Source organism: Sus scrofa, chromosome 12 (genome assembly GCF_054392235.1).
Source record: "Sus scrofa isolate SSC_HxYL_T2T_F1_AM1 chromosome 12, Sscrofa_HxYL_maternal_Yorkshire_Landrace_v2.0, whole genome shotgun sequence".
In the NCBI taxonomy this organism is placed as follows: domain Eukaryota; kingdom Metazoa; phylum Chordata; class Mammalia; order Artiodactyla; family Suidae; genus Sus; species Sus scrofa.
The window spans coordinates 57,224,432-57,244,376 of NC_139394.1; the positions used below are offsets into that span (position 1 = coordinate 57,224,432).

A 19,945-nucleotide genomic window follows, 5' to 3' on the forward strand; every position below is an offset into this window, starting at 1 on the left:
TGGCTGCTTTAAAATAGTTTTCAGGTTATCCTGACATCTCTGTCCTTTAGACGGTAGCAGCTACGGATGGTCTTTTTTCATTCAGTTTGAGATCTTCTCTGTTCTTGGTATGAAGAGTGATTTTGAATGACATGAACATTTAAAAATTATTTTATGGGACTCTGGATCTTATTTATTTATGTATTGCTTGACGTGGGATCCCAAGTCCCAGACCGGGGGATCCAGTTGGGATGCAGCAGTGAATGCGCTGAATCCTAGCCACTAGACCACCAGGGAACTCCCTATGGATGTTATTTAAGCCTTCTGTGTCAGCTGGCTTTTCCTGCCACTGCTCTGGCAGGAAAAGGGGAGGTGCTTCCCCTTTCCTGGCAGGTGGAGGTAGAAGTTCAAGTTTCCTCTTCAGCCTCTGTTGACGACTGAGGGCTGAGGGTGGGAGTTCCACTGCCTCACGTGGTCTCCACTGCCACCTCAGCGATGATGGCCTGACTGCTGCAGAAGTGAGTGGAATTCTGACTCTCAAGGACACCACCCCAGCAGGGAGGGGGAGGGAGGCCGAATTCCTGCCAATCTGGCTGGAAGTCAGGTTTCCACGTGGTATCCTGGAGTGGACCCTGCGTGTGGGAGGCCTCATTACCAGCTGGCTGGGGTGAAAGTCCCCACTCCCTACCTGGCCCTCTCCGCAACCACCCTGGCAGGGATGTTGAGTGCCTGTGATTGGCCTGGGGAGAGTGGAAAGCTAGGCTCACCACTTAGCCTTCGCTGGTGTGGGTGTGGGTGGGGCCACAGCTTTTGTGTAATATTTGGCTGGAATCGAGTGGTTCTTTCTGAAGTTTTCTGCCTTGTCAGGCTGCCCCTTTCCTGGGGAGAAAGGCAGGCCTTCGTTGGGGCTGGGTCTGCAGTGTCTCCAGGTTGCGGCCTTCCTTACCTCCAAGCCTGGGACACTCAGGGCAAAAAGAAAAGCCAGGGAAGCCCATTGCTGTGCTGTTTGTTCCTTGGGTCCTGAGGTCCCTGGCCATTCTGCCTTCTCTTCACCTTCCTCTTCTTAACATTTCTTTGTCTGTGGTTTCCAGGGCTTTAGTTGCTGTATTTAGCAGGAGGAATAGGAAAAAGCACATCGACTCTGTTTTCCCAGGAGCAGAGATCTCTCAGGTGAGTTTGACTAGCTTTTTATTGCATACTTCTTTTTTTCTGATATAAATCTTTAGGAGTTCCCATTGCGGTAACGAACTCAATTAGTATCCGTGAAGATGCAGGTTCCATCCCTGGCCTTGCTCAGTGGGTTAAGGATCTGTTGTGAGCTGCAGTGGAGGTTGGCAGCTGCAGCTCTGATTTGACTTCTAGGCTGGGAATTTGTACATGCTGTGTGTGGCCCTAAAAAGACAATAAACAAACAAACAAACAAACCTTTATTTAAGCAACTTGGTAACATTGAACTCTAAATCCTTAAGACGTTCTTGTTTATTTTTTCATTAAAGCACAGTTGATGTTTTCTTTTCTTTTTTCTTTTTTCTTTTTTTTTTTTTTTTTTTGTCATCTTTAGAGGGCTGCACCCTCGGTGTATGGAGGTTCCCAGACTAGGGGTCTAATCGGAGCTGTAGCCACCAGCCTACGCCACAGCCACAGCAACGAGGGATCCGAGCTGTGTCTGTGACCTACACCACAGCTCACAGCAACACCGGATCCTCAACCCACTGAGCAAGGCCAGGGATTGAACCTGCAACCTCATGGTTCCTAGTCAGATTTGCTTCCGCTGTGCCATGATGGGAACTCCAAAGTACAGTTGATTTAAAATGTTGTGCCAGGAGTTCCTGTCATGACTCAGCGTTTAACAAACCAGCGTAGGATCCATGAGGACATGGGTTCAATCCCTGGCTTCCCTCAGTGGGTTAAGGATCCAGTGTTGCCATGAGCTGTGGTGTAGGTTACAGACTCAGCTTGGATCCTGTGTTGCTGTGGCTGTGATGTAGGCCAGCAGCTACAGCTCTGATTTTGACCCCTAGCCTGGGAACCTCCATATGCCACGAGTGTGGCCCTAAAAAGACAAAAGAAAAAAAATGTTTTGCCAATTTCTCCTGTGCAGATTATTGCACACTTCTAAATTGACTGCAGTAATGCATCCCATGTATGGTGTGGTGGTTAATTTTGTATTGGTTTGGCTGGGACTCACCATTTAATATTCTGCCTCATCTGCTTTATCACTTTTTCTTTCTCACATGATTTTTTTTTTCTGAACCATTTGAGAATAAGTGGGAGACCTCATGTCCTTTACCACTAATATTTCAACATTTCCTAAAAATAAGGACTTTTTTTTACATAACTGCAGTATAATTATTAATTTCAGGCATTCCCCCCCCCCCCCACTTTTTCGACCTGCACCCCAGGGCATATGGAGGTTCCCAGGCTAGGGGTCTAATTGGAGCTATATCCACCAGCCTACACTAGCAAGGCTAGGTCTGAGCCAAGTCTGCAACCTACACCACAACTCGAGACAATGCCAGGCCCTTAATCCACTGAGCGAGGCCAGGGATCAAACCCTCAACCTCATGGTTACTAGTCTGATACATTCCTGCTGCTCCACAATGAAACATCCATGACTCTGACATTTTTGAAAACTGTAGTCCAGTAATTACATAGAATATCCTTCAGTTATATAGAATTTCCTCAATGTATGTGATGTTTCTCATGATTGGATTTGCATTTTTTTTCTAGCAGGAACATTACATGAATGCTCTGTCTTTCTCAGTGCATCTTATCAGGTGATACGGTATATCAATAGGACCCATCACTGGTGATGTACAGACATTGAGAGCTTGATTAAGGGAAATCTCCCTAGTCCTCTCCATTGTCAAGTTTTTCTTTTAATTTTTGTAACTAAGAAGCACTTTTCGTGGGGAGATACTTTGATAGTATTTGAATATCCTATCCTCAATCCAACTTAAGCCACAAGAGGCAGCATCCATTGACAATTCTTGCACACATCAGTTGTTGCCAAAAAGGTTGAAAAACTATACTTTTCTTTAGGTGACTTAAGTTTATTCCTTTTGTCTTGTAACCAAAAGAACCTGACTAAAGCCAAAGTTAGAATGGAATGTTTCTATCAGGGGTTTGTATGGCAAAGCCACTAATTGGCCAACCCCTGGGGTCTCTCAGACTCTCTGCATGGGTGCTCCATTGGGGGGTGGGCGGGGTGTGATGGTTTGGTGGCTGTAGCTCTGGATCATTTCTAAGGTGGCGGGGGGATTGTTTTTGAGTGCTCTAGACTGGATTAGTTACTGTATTATAAATTCCTTACTATCTTGCCAAACCTGTACTGATACTTTGTTTTAGTATATGTGCTGCCAAGCAAGCACGGATACTTTGTTTTAATGTCTGTCTCCCTCCCTAGAGAGTAAGCTTTGGGACCTTCGGAAACATAGCCCTTGATCTAAGGGGTAGAAACTGCCGCATGGATTAAAGGAGAAATGACCACGTCAAATACGACACCTCTTTGGCTTGTCTCGCTGTGTCTCACGTCTCGGTTTTATATGCTTCCTCTGGCATCTTTTTATTATAGTCTTAATACTACCTGCACATTTTGCTGAAAAGATGCCATTTTTTGGAGCCTGAATTTGCCCTGCTCTGTCACTCAACACCAGTCCAGCCACTTTCCTGCAGGGGTAACATTCAGTGTTGTGTGTTTTGCAGCTCCAGTGCCTGGCACGGTGTTTGATAAATATTTATTGACTGAGTGAGTGAATGTAAGTAGGGGAGGCAGACAACAGTGGGTAGGGTCTGCGATGTCCTGGCTGAAGAGCAATTCTTGACTGTAATGTGCTCAAATCCATCAGTGTTTCCCTTTATGGTTTGCAGTTTCATGAATTTAAGAAAATTCCATGAAGGAGTTCCCATTGTGGTGCAGCAGAAACAAATCCGGCTAGGAACCATGAGGTTTTGGGTTCGATCTCTGGCCTCACTCAGTGGGTTAAGGATCCAGCATTGCTGTGACTGTGGTGTAGGCTGGCAGCTGTAACTCTGATTCGACCCCTAGCCTGGGAACCTCCATATGCCGCAGGTATGGCCGAAAAAGCAAAAAAAAAAAAAAAAAAAAAAAAAAAAATCCATGAAACTAACATGACATTGTAAATCATACTCCAATATAACATAAAAATTAATAAAAAGGAAAAAAGAAGAAATTCTATCCCAAGGTCACAAAATTACTCTCCTATATCTTCTTTTGTTAGCTTTATAGTTTGGCCATGTGTTCTAAAGTCCTTAATCCATCTGGAGCTTACTTTTTTTTTTTTTTTTTTTTTTTTTTTGTCTACCCCCTTGGCAGGTGAGAGTTCCTGGACCAGGGATTAAACCTGCATCTGAGCCACTGCACTGACAACGCTGGACCCTCAACCCATTGAGCCACATGGGAACTCTGGAGCTCAATTTTCTATACGGTATGAGGTAGGGCTATAACTATTTCTTTTTTTCTCTGTAGCTGAGGGGGCTACATATCCCCTCTGCTATTCTAACCTGATCCCATTAATGTCATCTTACCTTTATCCTGTCTCAAGTTGCCCTCTGCGCACAGGATGTCTCTGCACTCTGTTCAGTTTCAGTTCCCTCCTTTGTCAGTTACTGAGCAACACCACTTGTATTTGTGTGTGTGTGTGTGTTTGTTGTTTTGCTATGGCTTTTGTGGTATGTTTTACCATCCGGCAGGGTGATTCCCTCCTGTTTCCTCTTCTTTTTCAAAGACAATGCAGCTATTTTTGACCTCTATACCATCTATACATTTTGGATAAGTTTGTCAAGTTTCTGAAAATTTAACTTTTATATCATTTTAAGAAGAATTAATATCTTTATAATATTGATCCGACCCATCCAAACAAGTAGCTCATCTCTCCATTTACACCAAACTTTTATATCTTTAACAATTTCAATTTTTGGAATTCCCTGGTGGTGCAGCAGGTTAAGTATCTGGCATTGTCACTGCTGTGGTGCAAGTTCGATCCCTGGCCTAGGAACTTCTGCATGCTGCGGGTATGGGCAAAAAAAAAACACCCCAAACCAAACAGCTTCAAGTATTTCCAAGGAAGGTTTTACATAAATGTAAGAAACATTCATAATTAAGTTCTGAATACTATTGTGAAGGATACTTTGCTTTCTACAATTCCTAATTAATTATTGCCAGTGTCAAGAGAGCTATTAGTATTAAATTTTTCTTGTATCCAGCAAAGTCCCTGACTCTCCTAGGGGTTTGAGTAATTTGCTTATTGTTTCTGATTGATAGATTTTCTTTTTTTTCTTTTGCTTTTTTAGGGCCACACCTGCAGCACATGGGAGTTCCCAGGCTGGGGAACTAATCGGAGCTACAGCTGTGGCCTCTACCCCAACCACAGCAACTCAGGATCTAAGCCGAGATTGCCACCTACACCACAGCTCACGGCAACACCGGATCCTTAACCCACTGAGCAAGGCCAGGGATTGAACCCGCATCCTCATGGATCCTAGTCGGGTTCATTAACCACTGCACCACAACGGGAGCTCTCTGTTCCTGATGGATGTTCTACATGGGGAATCTTATCATCACAGGTAATAAAACATTTATCTTTTACCTTCCTGTATCTGGCTTATTTCGTTTTCTTAGCATATCGGTCAGGACCTCCAGTATTGCAGTAGTGGCAGTCTGTCTTATACCCATGTATACAGGGAGATCATCATTAAATATATTAATTAGGAGTTCCCATCATGGCGCAGTGGTTAACAAATCCAACTAGGAATCATGAGGTTGCGGGTTCCATCCCTGGCCTTGCTCAGTGGGTTAAGGATCTGGCATTGCTGTGAGCTCTGGTGCGGGTCGAAGATGCAGCTCGGATCCCGTGTTGCTGTGGCTGTGGCGTAGGCTGGTGACTACAGCTCCGATTGGACCCATAGCCTGGGAACCTCCATATGCCTTGGGAGCAGCCCTAGAAAAGGCAAAAAGACAAAAAAAAAAAAAAAAAAAGAAAAGGCAAAAAGACAAATAAATAAATACATATTTTAATTATAGGTTTTAAATATGTAGTCTTTTTCAAGTTAAATAAGTTGTTCCTGTTCCTAGTCTTCTGAAGTTTTACAAGATAAAATTAGGTCTCAGCTGCAAGTAACAGAATACCAGCAACAGTGTCTTAAAACCGAAGGGCTATAAAATTGGGTTGTGATGATCATTGTACAACAATAAATGTAATAAATTCATCAAATAATATAAAAAAATAAAGATGAAAAAAACCCTAAGGGCAGTAACTTCTTAACAAACAGCTGGAGGTGGACCAGGTCAGGCTGGTCCAGCAGCCACTCCGTAGAAGGAACCTATCTTTCTCTTTTGCCATAGAAAGCTCAGGACGCTGGCTTCTTGTCCTCGTGCTAGTCACCTCATGGTTGCAAGCTGGCTGCCACATTCAGAGGCATAAATCCAGTGGTGAAGGAAGGGAGCAGGAAGAGAAGCACACTGCTTTACCTTAAGTGACTCTCCTTTCAACAGCAAAGGATAAACTTTCCCAGTTGCCGCCTTCCCCAGCAGACTTGTCCAAGTGTCATTGGTCAGAAATGGATCACGGCGCTTCTGGCTGCAGGAGAGGTTTGCGTCTGAGTGTCTGGCAGAGGAGCGGGGAGGGCTGTGACTAAGAGTGACTCATTTCTTGAGGCTGGGTACACGCTGCTCCCAACGTGATGGAGTTGTCAGGAGGGAAGGGTGCCGGGCCACATACCATCCTTGCATTTCTGGGGCAAACTTGGCTTAATCAGACAGGGCGATTTCTTTTCTTTTCTTTTTTTCACCTTTTAGGGCTGCACCCATAGCATATGGAGGTTCCCAGGCTAGGGGTCTTATTGGAGCTGTAGCCTCTGGCCTACACCACAGCCACAGCAATGCGGGATCTGAGCCGAGTCTTCGACTTACACCGCAGCTCATGGCAATGCCGGATCCTTAACCCACCAATCGAGGCCCGGGATCGAGCCCGCAACCTCATAGTTGCTAGTCAAATTTGTTTCTGCTGTGCCATGATGGGAACTCCTGGGCAATTTCTTTTCCAATAAATGTTTGGTTTTGGTTGGCTCATATTTATTTAGAATTTTCACATTTATGTTCATAAGTGAATGAGGCTTATATTTTTATTTTCCTGTCTGTCTTTAACTGGAGCAAAAATTTCATAAGTCTAATTGGCCTGCCTTCCCTTTCTATTTTCTGGAACAAATTATATAAAATACAGATGAACTGTTCCTTGAAAGACTGGTAGAACTCCTCCATAAAGCTGCCTGGGACTGGGTTCGCTATAAGGAGAGAGCTTTCATTTCCATTTCATCACTAGCTATTCTTTATCTCTGCTTCTTTCTGCTGCAGTTTGGTAGTATTTTTTCCTTTTTTTTTTTTTTTTTTTTTTTGTGTGTGTATACTTGGCCCTCCATATCCACAGATTCTGTAGCTGCATCTGTGGAAGGCTGACTATATTTAAAATGCTCTTTAAGAATTACAGTCCCGGAGTTCCCGTCGTGGCGCAGTGGTTAACGAATCCAACTAGGAACCATGAGGTTGTGGGTTCGGTCCCTGCCCTTGCTCAGTGGGTTAACGATCCGGCGTTGCTGTGAGCTGTGGTGTAGGTTGCAGACGCGGCTCGGATCCCTCGTTGCTGTGGCTCTGGCGTAGGCCGGTGGCTACAGCTCCGATTCAACCCCTAGCCTGGGAACCTCCATATGCCGCGGGAGCGGCCCAAGAAATAGCAACAACAACAACAAAAGACAAAAAGACAAAAAAAAAAAAAAAAAAAAAAAAAAGAATTACAGTCCCATGAGTTCCCTGGCAGCTCAGCAGGTTAAGGATCTGGTAGTTGTCACTGATGTGGCTCAGCTTGCTGCTGTGGCATGGGTTTGATCCCTGCCGGGGAATTTCCCCATGCTATAGGTGTGGCCAAAAATAGATATAATACCAAGATCTATTCTCTATAAGTAGTCCTCTATTATGCATTTATTTATTTTATTTTATTTTATTTTATTTTATTTTATTTTATTTTCCTATCTTTTCTCTTTAGGGCCATACCTGCAGCATATGGAGGTTCCCAGGCTAGGGGTCTAATTGGAGTGGTAGCCTCTGGCCTACACCACAGCCACAGCCATGTAAGATCTGAGCCACGTCTGTGACCTACACCACAGCCCACGGCAATGCTTAATCCTTAACCCACTGATCGAGCCAGAGATCAAACCTACAACCTCATGGTTCCTAATCGGATTTGTTTCCACTGCACCACGGCAGGAACTTCTATACTTTAATAAAAATAATTTTTAAAAAGAAATAGACATTTTCATCCATTCCCTGTACCCCTTCCCATCAGTCCTTGTAGCCGAGCCACTGCTGATCTGGTTTGTGTGCAAATCTTTTGCAGACCTAAGCTTTCCTCTCTTTTGGATAAATACCTAGGAATGAAATTCCTGGGTCAGGTGGGAAATGCCTGCTTTTAACTTTGTAAGAAACTACCAACTTCCCAGAGTGGTTGTCTATTTTATAGCTCTACTTTTAAAAAAATCAAGCTCCACTTTTAATATTAATAGTGTAATTACTGGAGTTCCCACTGTGGTGCAGCGGAAACGAATCCAACTATGAACCATGAGGTTGTAGGTTCAATCCCTGGACTTGCTCAGTTGGTTAAGGATCTGGTGTTGCCGTGAGCTGTAGTGTAGGTCGCAGACGCGGCTCGGATCTGGCGTTGCTGTGGCTGTGGTGTAGGCCTGTGGCTACAGCTCCGATTGGACCTTTAGCCTGGGAACTTCCATATGCCTCGGGTGTAGCCCTAAAAAGACAAAAAAAAATAAAAATAAAAAATAAAAAAGGAGTTCCCATTGTGGCACAGTGGAAACGAATCTGACCAGGAACCGTGAGGTTGCAGGTTCAGTCCTTGGCCTCACTCACTGGGTTAGGGATCTGGCATTGCTGTGAGCTGTGGTGCAGGTCACAGACGTGGCTCAGATCTGGCGTTGCTGTGGCTGTGGTGTAGGCCAGCAGCTGTAGCTCTGATTAGACCCCGAGCCTGGGAACCTCCATATGCTGCAGGTGCAGCCCTAAAAAAAAGGCAAAAAAGACAAACAAAACAAAACAAAACAAACAACAACAACAACAACAACAAAAAACCCAACACCACATGGTGACTGGTATGGAGTTTTTTTTCTGGTACCAATTACTCCCAAGGACTTTCTCCTTTACCCAGGTCGGGTACCTGGCAGAGAGCGAGACCTGGGGAGGGCGAAGTTTTCACCCAGGGCCTGGTGGTGCCCTGGATGCCCTCAGCCACCCCGGATCCCCCGGGGACCCCCAAGGGGACTGCTGTGCTGCCTCCCTCCCCTTCCTTCCTCTCTCCCTCTTTCTCCTCCCCCCACCCCCACGCCCACAGTTTGTTCCTAGGCTAGAGACAGAACGAATGCCACGGCGGCCACCAGAGACACAGCAGTGACAATGCCAAATCCTTAATCTGCTGAGGTACCAGGGAACTCCTGCCCTCTCTCACTCTCCTTCTTTCCCTCTCTTTTTTAAAAAATTTTAAACAATTTATATGTATATATATATATATAATACACATTCTTTTTTTCATACTCTCTTCCATCATGTTCTCTCCCAAGAGACTGGACAAAGTTTCTGTGCTGTAAAAAAACCATGGAACATTTTTTTTTTAATGCATGAAACCTTTTTTTTTTTTTTTTTTTTTTTTGCTTTTTACGGCCACATCCACAACATATTGAAATTCCCAGGCTAGGGGTCAAATCAGAACTACAGCTGCCAGCCTACACCACAGCCATAGCCACGCAGGATCCAAGCCGCGTCTGCGACCTACATCACAGCTCAAGGCCATGCCGGATCCTTAACCCACTCAGCGAGTCCAAGGATCGAACCCGCATCCTCATAGATACTAGTCAGATTGGTGTCACAGTGGGAATTCCAGAAAGTTTTTGATTTTCACTGTCTTTCCATACTCTTCAGTTTTTCTAGCGATGTCTTGTGTTGCTTTTTTATTGTCAGAAGGATCTTGCTCGGTATTGTGTTATGGGACTTTTGTGTTTCCTTTATACTGGTTTATTTTTCTTAAATCCTCATATTTTTAAGCCAGAAAAGGAGGATTTACGGGAAAGCTACCGAGGTACGTCATTCAGTCAAAGGAATGGTTGGGCAGCCGGCCTGCAGGAGGAGACAGGCACAGCTGGGCCTCAGGAATTTCTGGAACTGGCGCCGGGGTGCTGGAGGCCCTTGCTTGTCTCGACTCGTCCTCCTCGTGTGCATCAGTCGCATTCTCTCTCTCTCTCCACGTGAAATTCGAGGAATGAATGCGGCCACCTCATGCATCAAAATTTCACATCTCGTGGCTCCTCCAGCAGAAGGAGCCAGACTTCCTGAGCTCCTGTTTGACCAAACGTTCGGGAAGATCTTCCTTTGGCCCGGCTTGGGCCAGGTGTGCTCCTGGACCCACTGACTCCGGTCGGGTCAGGGAGTGTCTCTAAGGACCTGGCAGCTTCTGGGGGGTCACAAGGATGCAGAGGAATGCCTCTCGGCAAAATGGAGGGTGCTGGAAAGGTAACACGTTGGTTTATTCTTATTCACTTGTCCTGTAAATGTGTGTCGAGCCTGTTCTGTCCTAGGCGCCGTGCCTTGACCACAGGAGCCCACAAGCTCTCAGGGATCTGAGGGCTGGGGTCTGAGGGGGGGCGGACAGGCTAGACATCACTGTCTGCCACCCCCAGCCCCATCCTGGCTCAGCCGGACCCACTCTCCCCACTCACGGAAGAAAGAGGAGCCCCTTCTGTTGCAGGTACAGAGGCCTCGGTGGCCAGCTTGGGGATGTTTGCTCTGTGACACAGAGCCTGGCAGGCCCGGCCGCTGGGGCAGTGCAGCTGTTCCGAGCTGCCAGCCAAGAGCCTGGAGGTGAAGGGAGTGGCTTCCTGTTGAGCCGAGGTCTTGGGCTCCAGCTTGGAAGTCAAGGCGTCCCCAGAAACAAGACTGGCCGGGAGTCCCCTGAGCTCCACCAGCAGTTTTTTCATTGTAAAACTACAAAATCCAGGGAGCTCCTGCTGTGGCTCAGCGGGCTCAGTGGTGTCTCTGGAGCACTGAGACACAGGTTCAATCCCCAGCCCGGCCCAGTGGGTTAAGCATCTGGCATGGTCGCAGCTGCGGCTTAGGTTGCAACTTCAGATTGGATCTGATCCCTGGCTCAGGAACTCCCTATGCCACGGGGCAGCGGCCAAAAAAGGCAGGGGACGAACCCTCGAAACTACAAAACCCAGGCCTGAATCAGATGCCTGGGTCCACCACCTGGCAGGAAGTCCCAGCCCCTCAGGCACTGGTCATCCGGAGCAAGCATGGGAGAGACGGTGGCCCAGCTCCGGGATGGGGGTAAAAGCCACTCCTGGAGACACCCTAGGGGAAGAGGTGCTGACTCTGCAAGAGACGCCCAGCGGGATTCACTGGTCTGAGCGAGACCTCCACCCACGAGCTACAGCCCCCGGGGGACTCCGCAGCAAAGCGCGCCCCTGTAGAGTGGGATAGATGCCTGGGTCCACGACTCAAGCTGCGGACATGGGTTTGGGCACCAGAGATGAGTAATTCTACCTACTGTCCCCCTACCCCAAACTGCTCTCCTGCATGCAGGTTGCTGGTCCAAGTGTGGTTTTGCCCCACTATTGTATGGTGTGTGTGTGTGTGATATATATTGTTTAGAAGTGATTAGCTAGTGATGGTGATTAAAGTGAGGGTTTAGCTCACGGTTTGGGGGATGGACAGAAATCACACCTGAGGGAGTTCCCGTCGTGGCGCAGTGGTTAACGAATCCGACTAGGATCCATGAGGATGTGAGTTCGATCCCTGGCCTTGCTCAGTGGGTTAAGGATCTGGCATTGCCATAAGCTCTGGTATAGTCGCAGATGCTGCTTGGATCCCGCATTGCTATGGCTGTGGCGGAGGCTGGCGGCTACAGCTCCAATTAGACCCCTAGCCTGGGAACCTCCATATGCTGCAGAAAGCTGCTCTAGAAAAGGCAAAAAGACAAAAAAAAAAAAAAAAAAAAAAAAAAAAGAAAGAAAAAAAAGAAATCACACCTGAGGACCCTGGACTCTGAAGTTGAGAGCTTTCTCGAAGGGCACCTGCCACCATCACTTTGAGCAGCAAGACCTTAAGTTTCAGTCCTGCTGGGAGGGATATTGTCTCCAGTCATGACAGTGAGGATGGGATCATGGCAGGGTGTCGGGGGAACTAAATCTGCAGAAAGCAGGCTGGGTTGGTGGGGGCTGGAAGGCACAGCAGTGTGGCCACACCCACCACCTTGGTGCAGCCTCAGACCCATGTCACCCACCGCCTTCCATGCCTGCACTCGCAGCCTCTTAGCATCAGGCAGGTGGCGTCGGCAGCAAAGGCTGAATTGGCTGCATCTGCAGAAAGAAGCCAAGAGGTCAGTTTGGGGCCAGGACCATGGATGAAATGATGCAGAAGCCACCAGAAAGCAGAAACCACACAGTAGAAAGAGGATATACAAAGCAGAGAGAAAAGGCTGGCATGGGAGGAGCCCAGAGGTGACAGAGCAGAGGTGGGTGTGGCCGGTCCCCAGTCCAGGTTGTCCCACCCATGTGGAAACTGACATGTGGAAACCCAGCCCACGTGGAAAGCTGGCTTGTGGGTCTGACTCTTTTCTGGGGGGTGGGGGAGCTGCGCCGATGGCACCCAGAAGTTCCGGGCCGAACCTGTGCCACTGCAGCCACCTGAACCCCTGCAGACAGTGCAACCCACTGAGCCACCAGGAAACTCTCTGGATCTGACTCCTGTAACACAAAGAAGCTAAGTGACAAGGGCTACAGCTACCTACCTCCAGCTCCCATGGCTTCTGCTTTTCACCCTTGGTCAGTCGTGGTGTCACTGTTTATAGGTGTCTCCCTCCTCTTTGGGGCCACGGCTTATTCACCTCTTTAATCAGAGCATCTGACCCTGTGCCGGGAACCTTGTTGTTTCCTATTAGCGTTTGAACACATATCTGCATTTATCACAACCACCCTTGGCCCAGCCCTCCCTCAGAGGCTGTGGAAGAAGGAAGATTTTAGATCCAGCCCATGAATCAGCCATGTGCAAGGAGAAGATCTGGCCCAAGGAGATTCTTTCTGGGCATCTGAAATGGAAAACGAGCAATAGAAAGGCATTTAGCAGAGGGCGCAGAGGCTTCCCGGGTGTGTGGGAAATGGACAAGCTGTGTGGACACTCTGGTACTTTGTGTCCTTTCTTGTAACAGGGGGGTGGGCATGAGGGACCTCAAAGGTAGAGGAAGGAGACCCCAAAATGATGGACATGAAGGGATTTCATGACGCGTGAAATGAACACGGGTGTCCATGATCCACCAAGCTGATTATCAACGAGCTTCATGCGTTGTTGTCAGCCTATTTGTGTGATTGTCATAGGAACAATCTTTGTATTCTATTAACAAGGTAATCACTAAAGGGAGTTGCTTATAAGCTGAAATGATACATCATGGCCCCCCTCTGGGAACCCTGGCTTCCAGGTGATGAGTATTAAGCTAAAGTGCATTTGTTCAGCTCCCTAGGAAACCTCCTGAGCAAGCCCACCTGCGCGGGGCTGCGGGAAGGAAGAAATCCCTTCCGGAGTCTGGCCGGAACCCGCACTTTAGTCCCGCCCCTTTTAATATAAAAGGAGCGGGTGCGCTGACCCCGGGAAGGTGGGTCTTTGGGTTACAGGTCTACCGTCTTCTTAGCCTGCTGGTTCTGAGTAAGGTCACGACTCCTTGTCCCAGCAACTCGTCACTTGACTGATTCAACTGCCATGCAGCAAATGCTGTGAGCTTGGACTCGGTAATGAATTTTGGTGAGAAACCAGTTTTTTTCTTCTTTTTTAGGGCCACTCCTGCGGCATATGGAAGTTCCCAGGGGGTCGAATCAGAGTTGCAGCTGCCAGCCTACACCACAGCCACTGGCACGCTGCATCCTTAACCCAATGAGCCAGGTGAGGGATGGAACCATATCCTCATGGACATGCGTCAGGTTCATAATCTGCTGATCCACACTGGGAATTCCAAGGCAATTTTTTGTTCATCTTTGGTTTGTTTTTTTTTGTTTTTTTGGCCACGCCCAAGGCCTGTGGAAGTTCCCAGGCCTGGGATCGAACCTGCACCACAGCAGCGACCAGAACTGCTGCAATGACAATGCTGGATCTTTAACCCCCTGTGCTACAAGAGAATTTCCAACAAGGAGTCTTGTGGCCAGTTGGCCCCAGTTGGAGGACTCGGGGGTAAAGCCCTAGCAGCTGCCAAGACCCCTTGTTCTGAGGCTCTGCCATTTAAAATTCCCTGAAGCAGCACTGGCTGCCCCCTTGCTTGGCAGTTGGAGTGAGGAATCAACGCCTGGGAGCGGGTAAGTTGCTCCAGTGTATACAGCTGGAAACTAGTTTTTCCCCATTTGGGGCTTGTTTTTCCTCCTCTGGAATTAGCCAATTTGTTTTGTATTTGAGTGGGCTGCCCTGTTGGATGGAGAAAAGAGTTGGTAGACGTTTACCTGATTTGAGAACTTGTTCGTTTGTTTCTTTAGATGCTAACACTTATGTGTGCTGTTTGTGTTTTGTTTATTTTGTATCTCTGTCCTTAGCAAATGGGGAGTGGAGAGTTCCCGTCATGGCTCAGTGGTAATGAGCCTGGCTAGTATCCACGAGGATGCTGGTTAAATCCCTGACCTCACTCAGTGGTTAAGGATCCAGCATTGCCGTGAGCTATGGTATAGGCTGCAGATGCGGCTTGGTTCTGGTGTGGCTGTGGCTGTGCCTGTGCCGTAGGCTGGCAGCTGTAGGTCCGATTCGACCTCTAGCCTGGGAACCTCCATATGCCAGGTGCAGCCCTAAAAAGGAAAAAAAGGTGTGTGGGGGGGAATGTTTCAACCATCCCTAAATTTAAGTCCTCTGAGACCCTTTTAACTTTATGGAAGTTCCTAGGCCAGGGATTGAATCCAAGCCCCAGCTGTGATCAGAGCCAGACCCCTTAACCCGCTGTGCCAGGCTGGGGATCAAATCTCCACAGTGACACTAGGCACTGCAGTCAGGTTCTTTTTTTTTTTTTGTCGTTTTAAGGCCGCACCCACGGCATATGGAGGTTCATATGGAGGTTCACAGGCCGGGGGTCCAATGGAGCTATAGCCACCGGCCTGCACCACAGCTCACAGCAACCCCAGATCCTTAATCCACTGAGCAAGGCCAGGGATCGAACCCACAACCTCATGGTTGCTAGTCGGATTCGTTAACCACTGAGCCACGACAGGAACTCCCCCCATTTTTTAATGTAGGAAAATAAAGTGCAGAATGGTGTAGTGACTTCCCGAGGTTACCCTACAAATGGCAGTTCTCAATGTGGGATCTAGCTCCTTTTTTTTTTCTTTTCTTTCTTTTTTTTTTTTGTCTTTTTATCTTGCAGTCAGGTTCTTAACCCACTGAATCACAGCAGGAACTCCTGAAATTCATTTTGGGTAAGTGGTCGGATTGTAGCCATGAACCCATGCGTGAGAAGATGATGGTATTTTATTGAAACAACATGTGGCCAGGATGCCGTTAGGATCTCCACAGGGGGTTCAGGCAGGGCTTGAGGTGGGATAATCTTAGGACCCAGGGCCTCATATATTGCACCCTTGCTGTGTTAATTGCATCATTTGCGGTCTCCTATAAAACCCCAAGACCAAGCTTGAGGGTTTATTTAGGGTTTTCTGCTTGGCCTTCGAGTTTTGTACTTAATTGTATGATTTTTTTTAAAATTATAGTTGATTTACAATGTTGTGACAATTTCTGCTATACAGCAAAGTGACCCATTCATATATTGTTTTTCTCATATCATCTCTCACCATGGTCTCTCCCCGAAGATTGGACACAGCTCCCTCGCTGGACAGTGGGACTGCATTGCTCATCCATTCTAAATGCTTTAGTTGGCATCTACCAACCCCAAACTCTCAGTCCATCCCACTCTCTTCCCCCCCACCCCACCCCACCCCCTTGGCAACCACAAGTCTGTTTCCCATGTCAGTGAATCTGTTTCTGTTCTGTAGGTAGGTTCATCTGTGCCATATTTCAGATCCCACGTATAAGCGATATCATATGTATTTGTCTTTCTCTTTCTGACGAACTTCATTTAATATGAGACGCTCTCGTTGCATCCGTGTTGCTGCAAATGGCATTCTTTCCTTTTTTATGGCTGAGTAGTGTTCCACTGTGTATAGGTACCACATCTTCTTAATCTGTTCATGTGTTGATGGACATTTAGGTTCTTCCATGTCTTGGCTACTGTGAATCGTACTGCTGTGAACATAGCAGTGCATGTATCTTCTTCAATTATAATTTTGTCCGGATATATGCCCGGGAGTGGGATGGCTGGATCATGTGGTAGTTCTATATTCAGTTTTCTGAGGAACCTCCATACTGTTTTCCATAGCAGTTGTACCAATTTACATTCCCACCAACAGTGTAGGAGGGTTCCCTTTGTTCCACACCTCCTCCAGCATTTGTTACTCATAGATTTATTTATTTATTTTGTTGCTTTTTAGGGCCGCACCCGCAGCATATGGAGATTCCCAGGCTAGGGGTTGAATTGGAGCTACAGCTGCCAGCCTACACCACAGCCACAACAACGCAGGATCCGAGCCACGTCTGTGACCTACACCACAGCTCATGGCAATGCTGGATACTTAACCCACTGAGCAAGGCCAGGGATTGAACCCGCATCCTCATGGTTCCCAGTCAGATTCATTGCTGCTGCGCCACAATGGGAACTCCTTTTTTTTGTTGTTGTTGTTACTCATAGATTTATTGATGATGATCATTCTGACTGCTGTGAGGTGGTACCTCATTTTATTTTTATTTGCATTTCTCTAATAATTAGTGATGTTGAGCATATGTTTATGTGTCTACTGGCCATCTGCATGTCTTCTTTGGAGAAATGTCAATTTAAGTCTTCTCATTTTTCAATTGAGTTGGGTTTTTTTTTGTTTTTGTATGAGTTGTTTGTATATTTTGGAGATTAAGTCCTTGTCAGTTGCATCATTTGCAACTATTTTCTCCCATTCTGTAAGTTGTATTTTCATTTTTTTTAATGGTTTCTTTTGCTGTTCAAAAGCTTGTAGGTTTGATTAGGTCCCATTTGTTTTTGTTTTTAATTTCTATTGCCTTGGGAGACTGACCTAAGAACATATGTGTACAGTTTTTTATCAACATGTTTGGCCTGTATTCTCTTCTAGGAGTTTTATGGTATCATGCTTAAGTCATTAAGCCATTTTGAGTTTATTTTTGTGCATGGTGTGAGGGTGTGTTCTAGTTCCATTGATTTACATGCAGCTGTCCAGTTATGCCAGCACCACTTTGCTGAAGAGAATGTCTTTTCCACATTTTATATTCTTGCCTCCTTTGCTGAAAATGAATTGACTGTTGGTGTCTGGGTTTATTTCTGGGCTATGCTGTTCCATTGATCCATATGTCAGTTTTTGTGCCAGTACCACACTGTCTTGATTATTGTAGCTTTGTAATACTGTCTGAAGTCTGGGAGAGTTAGGCCTCCTGCTCCCTCCCCACCCCGGGATTGCTTTGGAAATTCTGGGTCTTTGATAGTTCCATTATAAATTTTTGGATTATTCTATTTCCGTGAAAAATGTCATGGGTAATTTGTTAGGGATTGCATTAAATCTGTAGATTGTTTTGGGTAGTGGGGCCATTTTAACAATACTTATTCTTCCAATCCAGGAGCATGGACTGTCTTTCCATTTCTTTACTCCTCTTTAATTTCCTTGATTAATGTGTTACAGTTCTCAGTGTATTAGTCTTTGACCTCCTTCGTCAGGTTTATTCCTAGTATTGTATTTTGAGGGGGGTGGGATTTTAAAAGATGTATTTTTAATACTCCTTTTCTAATATTTCATTTTTAGTATGTAGAAACACAAGTGACTTCTGAATGTTAGCCTCGTAGCCTTCTACTTTGCTGAATTCATTTATCATTTTGCGTAGTTTTTGTGTGGAGTCTTTAAAGTTTTCTGTATATAGTATCATGTCATCTTCATGGAGTGACAACTTTACCTCTTCCAATCTGGATAGGTCTTATTTCTTTTTTTTTTTTTTTTTAGTCTTTTTAGAGCCGCCCCTGCGACATATGGAGGTTCCCAAGCTAGGGGTCAAATCAGAGCTGTAGCCACCGGCCTACACCAGAGCCACAGCAATGCTGGATCTGAGCCGCGTCTATGACCTACACCACAGCTCACGGCAACGCTGGATCCTTAACCCACTGAGCAAGGCCAGGAACCGAACTCACAACCTCATGGTTCCTAGTCAGATTCGTTTCCACTGAGCCACGACAGGAACTCCACGTTTTATTTCTTGTGTCTAACTGCTGTGGCTAGGACTTCAATACAATGTTGAATAAAAGTCGTGTGAGTGGGCATCCTTGTCTTATTCCAGATTTTAGTGTGAAGGCTTACGAATTTTCTCCTTTGAGTATTATATCGGGTGTGGGTTTGTTATAAATGTCTTTTATTTTGATGAGATACATTCCTTCTATACCCAATTTGGTAAAAGCTTTTTTTTTTTTTTTTTAATCGTGAATGGGTGTTGGATTTTTGTCAAATGCTTTTTCTGTGTCTATTGAGATGGATGATCATGTGGTTTTTGGCTCCTAATGTGGTATAGGACGTTGATTTTGCATTATGTTGAACCATCCTTGTGAACTTGGGATGAATCCCATTGGTCAAGGTGAATGATATTTTTTTATGTGTTGTTGGATTTGGTTGGCTAAAATTTTGATGAGAATTTTTGCATCTATATCAAAGATACTGGCCTATAATACTGGCTTGCAGTATCTTTGGTTTTGGTATTGGGGTGATAGTGGCCTCCTAGATTGTCTTTGGGAAAGTTCTTCTTCAATCTTTTGGAAGAGTTTTAAAAAGGGTAGGTGTAAGTTCTTCTTTGTATGTTTGATAGAATTTGGCTGTGAATCCATCTGTTCGTGGACTTTTGTTGTAGGAAGTGTTTTTTTATATTACATATTCAATTTCATTTCTGGTGATCAGCCTGTTGAAATTATTTCTTGATTCAGTATAGCCGGGCTGTCTCTAGAAAGTTGCCCATTTCTTCTAGGTTGTCAAACTTGTTGGAGTTTAATTGTTCATAGTATTTTTAGTGTTCCTTTTTATTTCCTCAGTATCTGTTGAAATTTCTCCTTTTAAAAATTTTTAATTAAAGTATAGCTGATGGAGTTCCCATTGTGGCGCAGTGGTTAATGAATCCAACTAGGAACCATGAGGTTGCGGGTTCGATCCCTGGCCTTGCTCAGTGGGTTAAGGATCCGGTGTTGCTATGAGCTGTGGTGTAGGTTGAAGACTTGGCTTGGATCCTGCGTTGCTGTGGCTCTGGCGTAGGCCAGCAGCAACAGCTCCGATTTGACCCCTAGCCTGGGAACCTCCATATGCCACGGGAGCAGCCCAAGAAAATGGCAAAAAGACAAAAAATAATAATAATAATAAAAAAAATAAATATAGTTGATTTACAATGTTCCCTCAATTTCTGCTATATAGCAGGGTGACTCGGTCACACAAATATATACATACTTTTTTTTTTTTTTTTTTTAGTACTAGCTTCCACGGTGAGATTTCTCCTTTTTTCATTCTTTTGTTTATTTGGGTTCTCTCCTCTTCTTGGTGAGTCTGGCAATTTTGCTTAATTTTTTTTTTGGTCCCTTTTCTCCATTTACAGCCAAATCAGATTTGTGATACTCAAAACTTTTACTGCTATCAAATGGAGGAACGGAAAGGGTGGTAGGGGGGAGACCCTCTCCTTGTCTGAAAGTAGGACATTCCTAGGAAGAAGAGAAAGATTTTGGGAACCTGGTTCCTAAAATCAACAAAAGCCCCATCCCAGAATTAGCCTGGTTCCTTGATGCCAAGGTAGAAAAGCATCCTT

The 19,945-nt window shown here is 45.7% G+C and overlaps 2 long non-coding RNA genes across 8 annotated transcripts; both read left to right on the forward strand.

The window, feature by feature from the left end:
• The first annotated feature begins 344 nt into the window (after positions 1–344).
• LOC110255314 (uncharacterized) lies at positions 345–10,600 on the forward strand. 7 transcript variants are annotated; one of them, XR_014821779.1, is made up of 6 exons: positions 817–1,149; positions 3,685–3,737; positions 3,828–4,051; positions 4,316–4,434; positions 5,293–5,565; positions 10,097–10,600. It is a non-coding gene; the product is annotated as an uncharacterized LOC110255314 (long non-coding RNA). The 7 variants fall into 7 exon arrangements; XR_014821780.1 differs by lacking the exon at positions 10,097–10,600 and adding an exon at positions 6,344–7,071 and having other exon boundaries at positions 3,850–4,051; XR_014821781.1 differs by lacking the exons at positions 3,685–3,737; positions 3,828–4,051 and adding an exon at positions 345–497 and having other exon boundaries at positions 1,071–1,149; positions 4,316–4,427.
• A 3,093-nt stretch (positions 10,601–13,693) lies between these two features.
• Positions 13,694–15,486, forward strand: LOC146398365 (uncharacterized). Its single transcript, XR_014821789.1, has 3 exons — positions 13,694–13,843; positions 14,212–14,388; positions 15,435–15,486. It is a non-coding gene; the product is annotated as an uncharacterized LOC146398365 (long non-coding RNA).
• Positions 15,487–19,945: the final 4,459 nt, after the last annotated feature.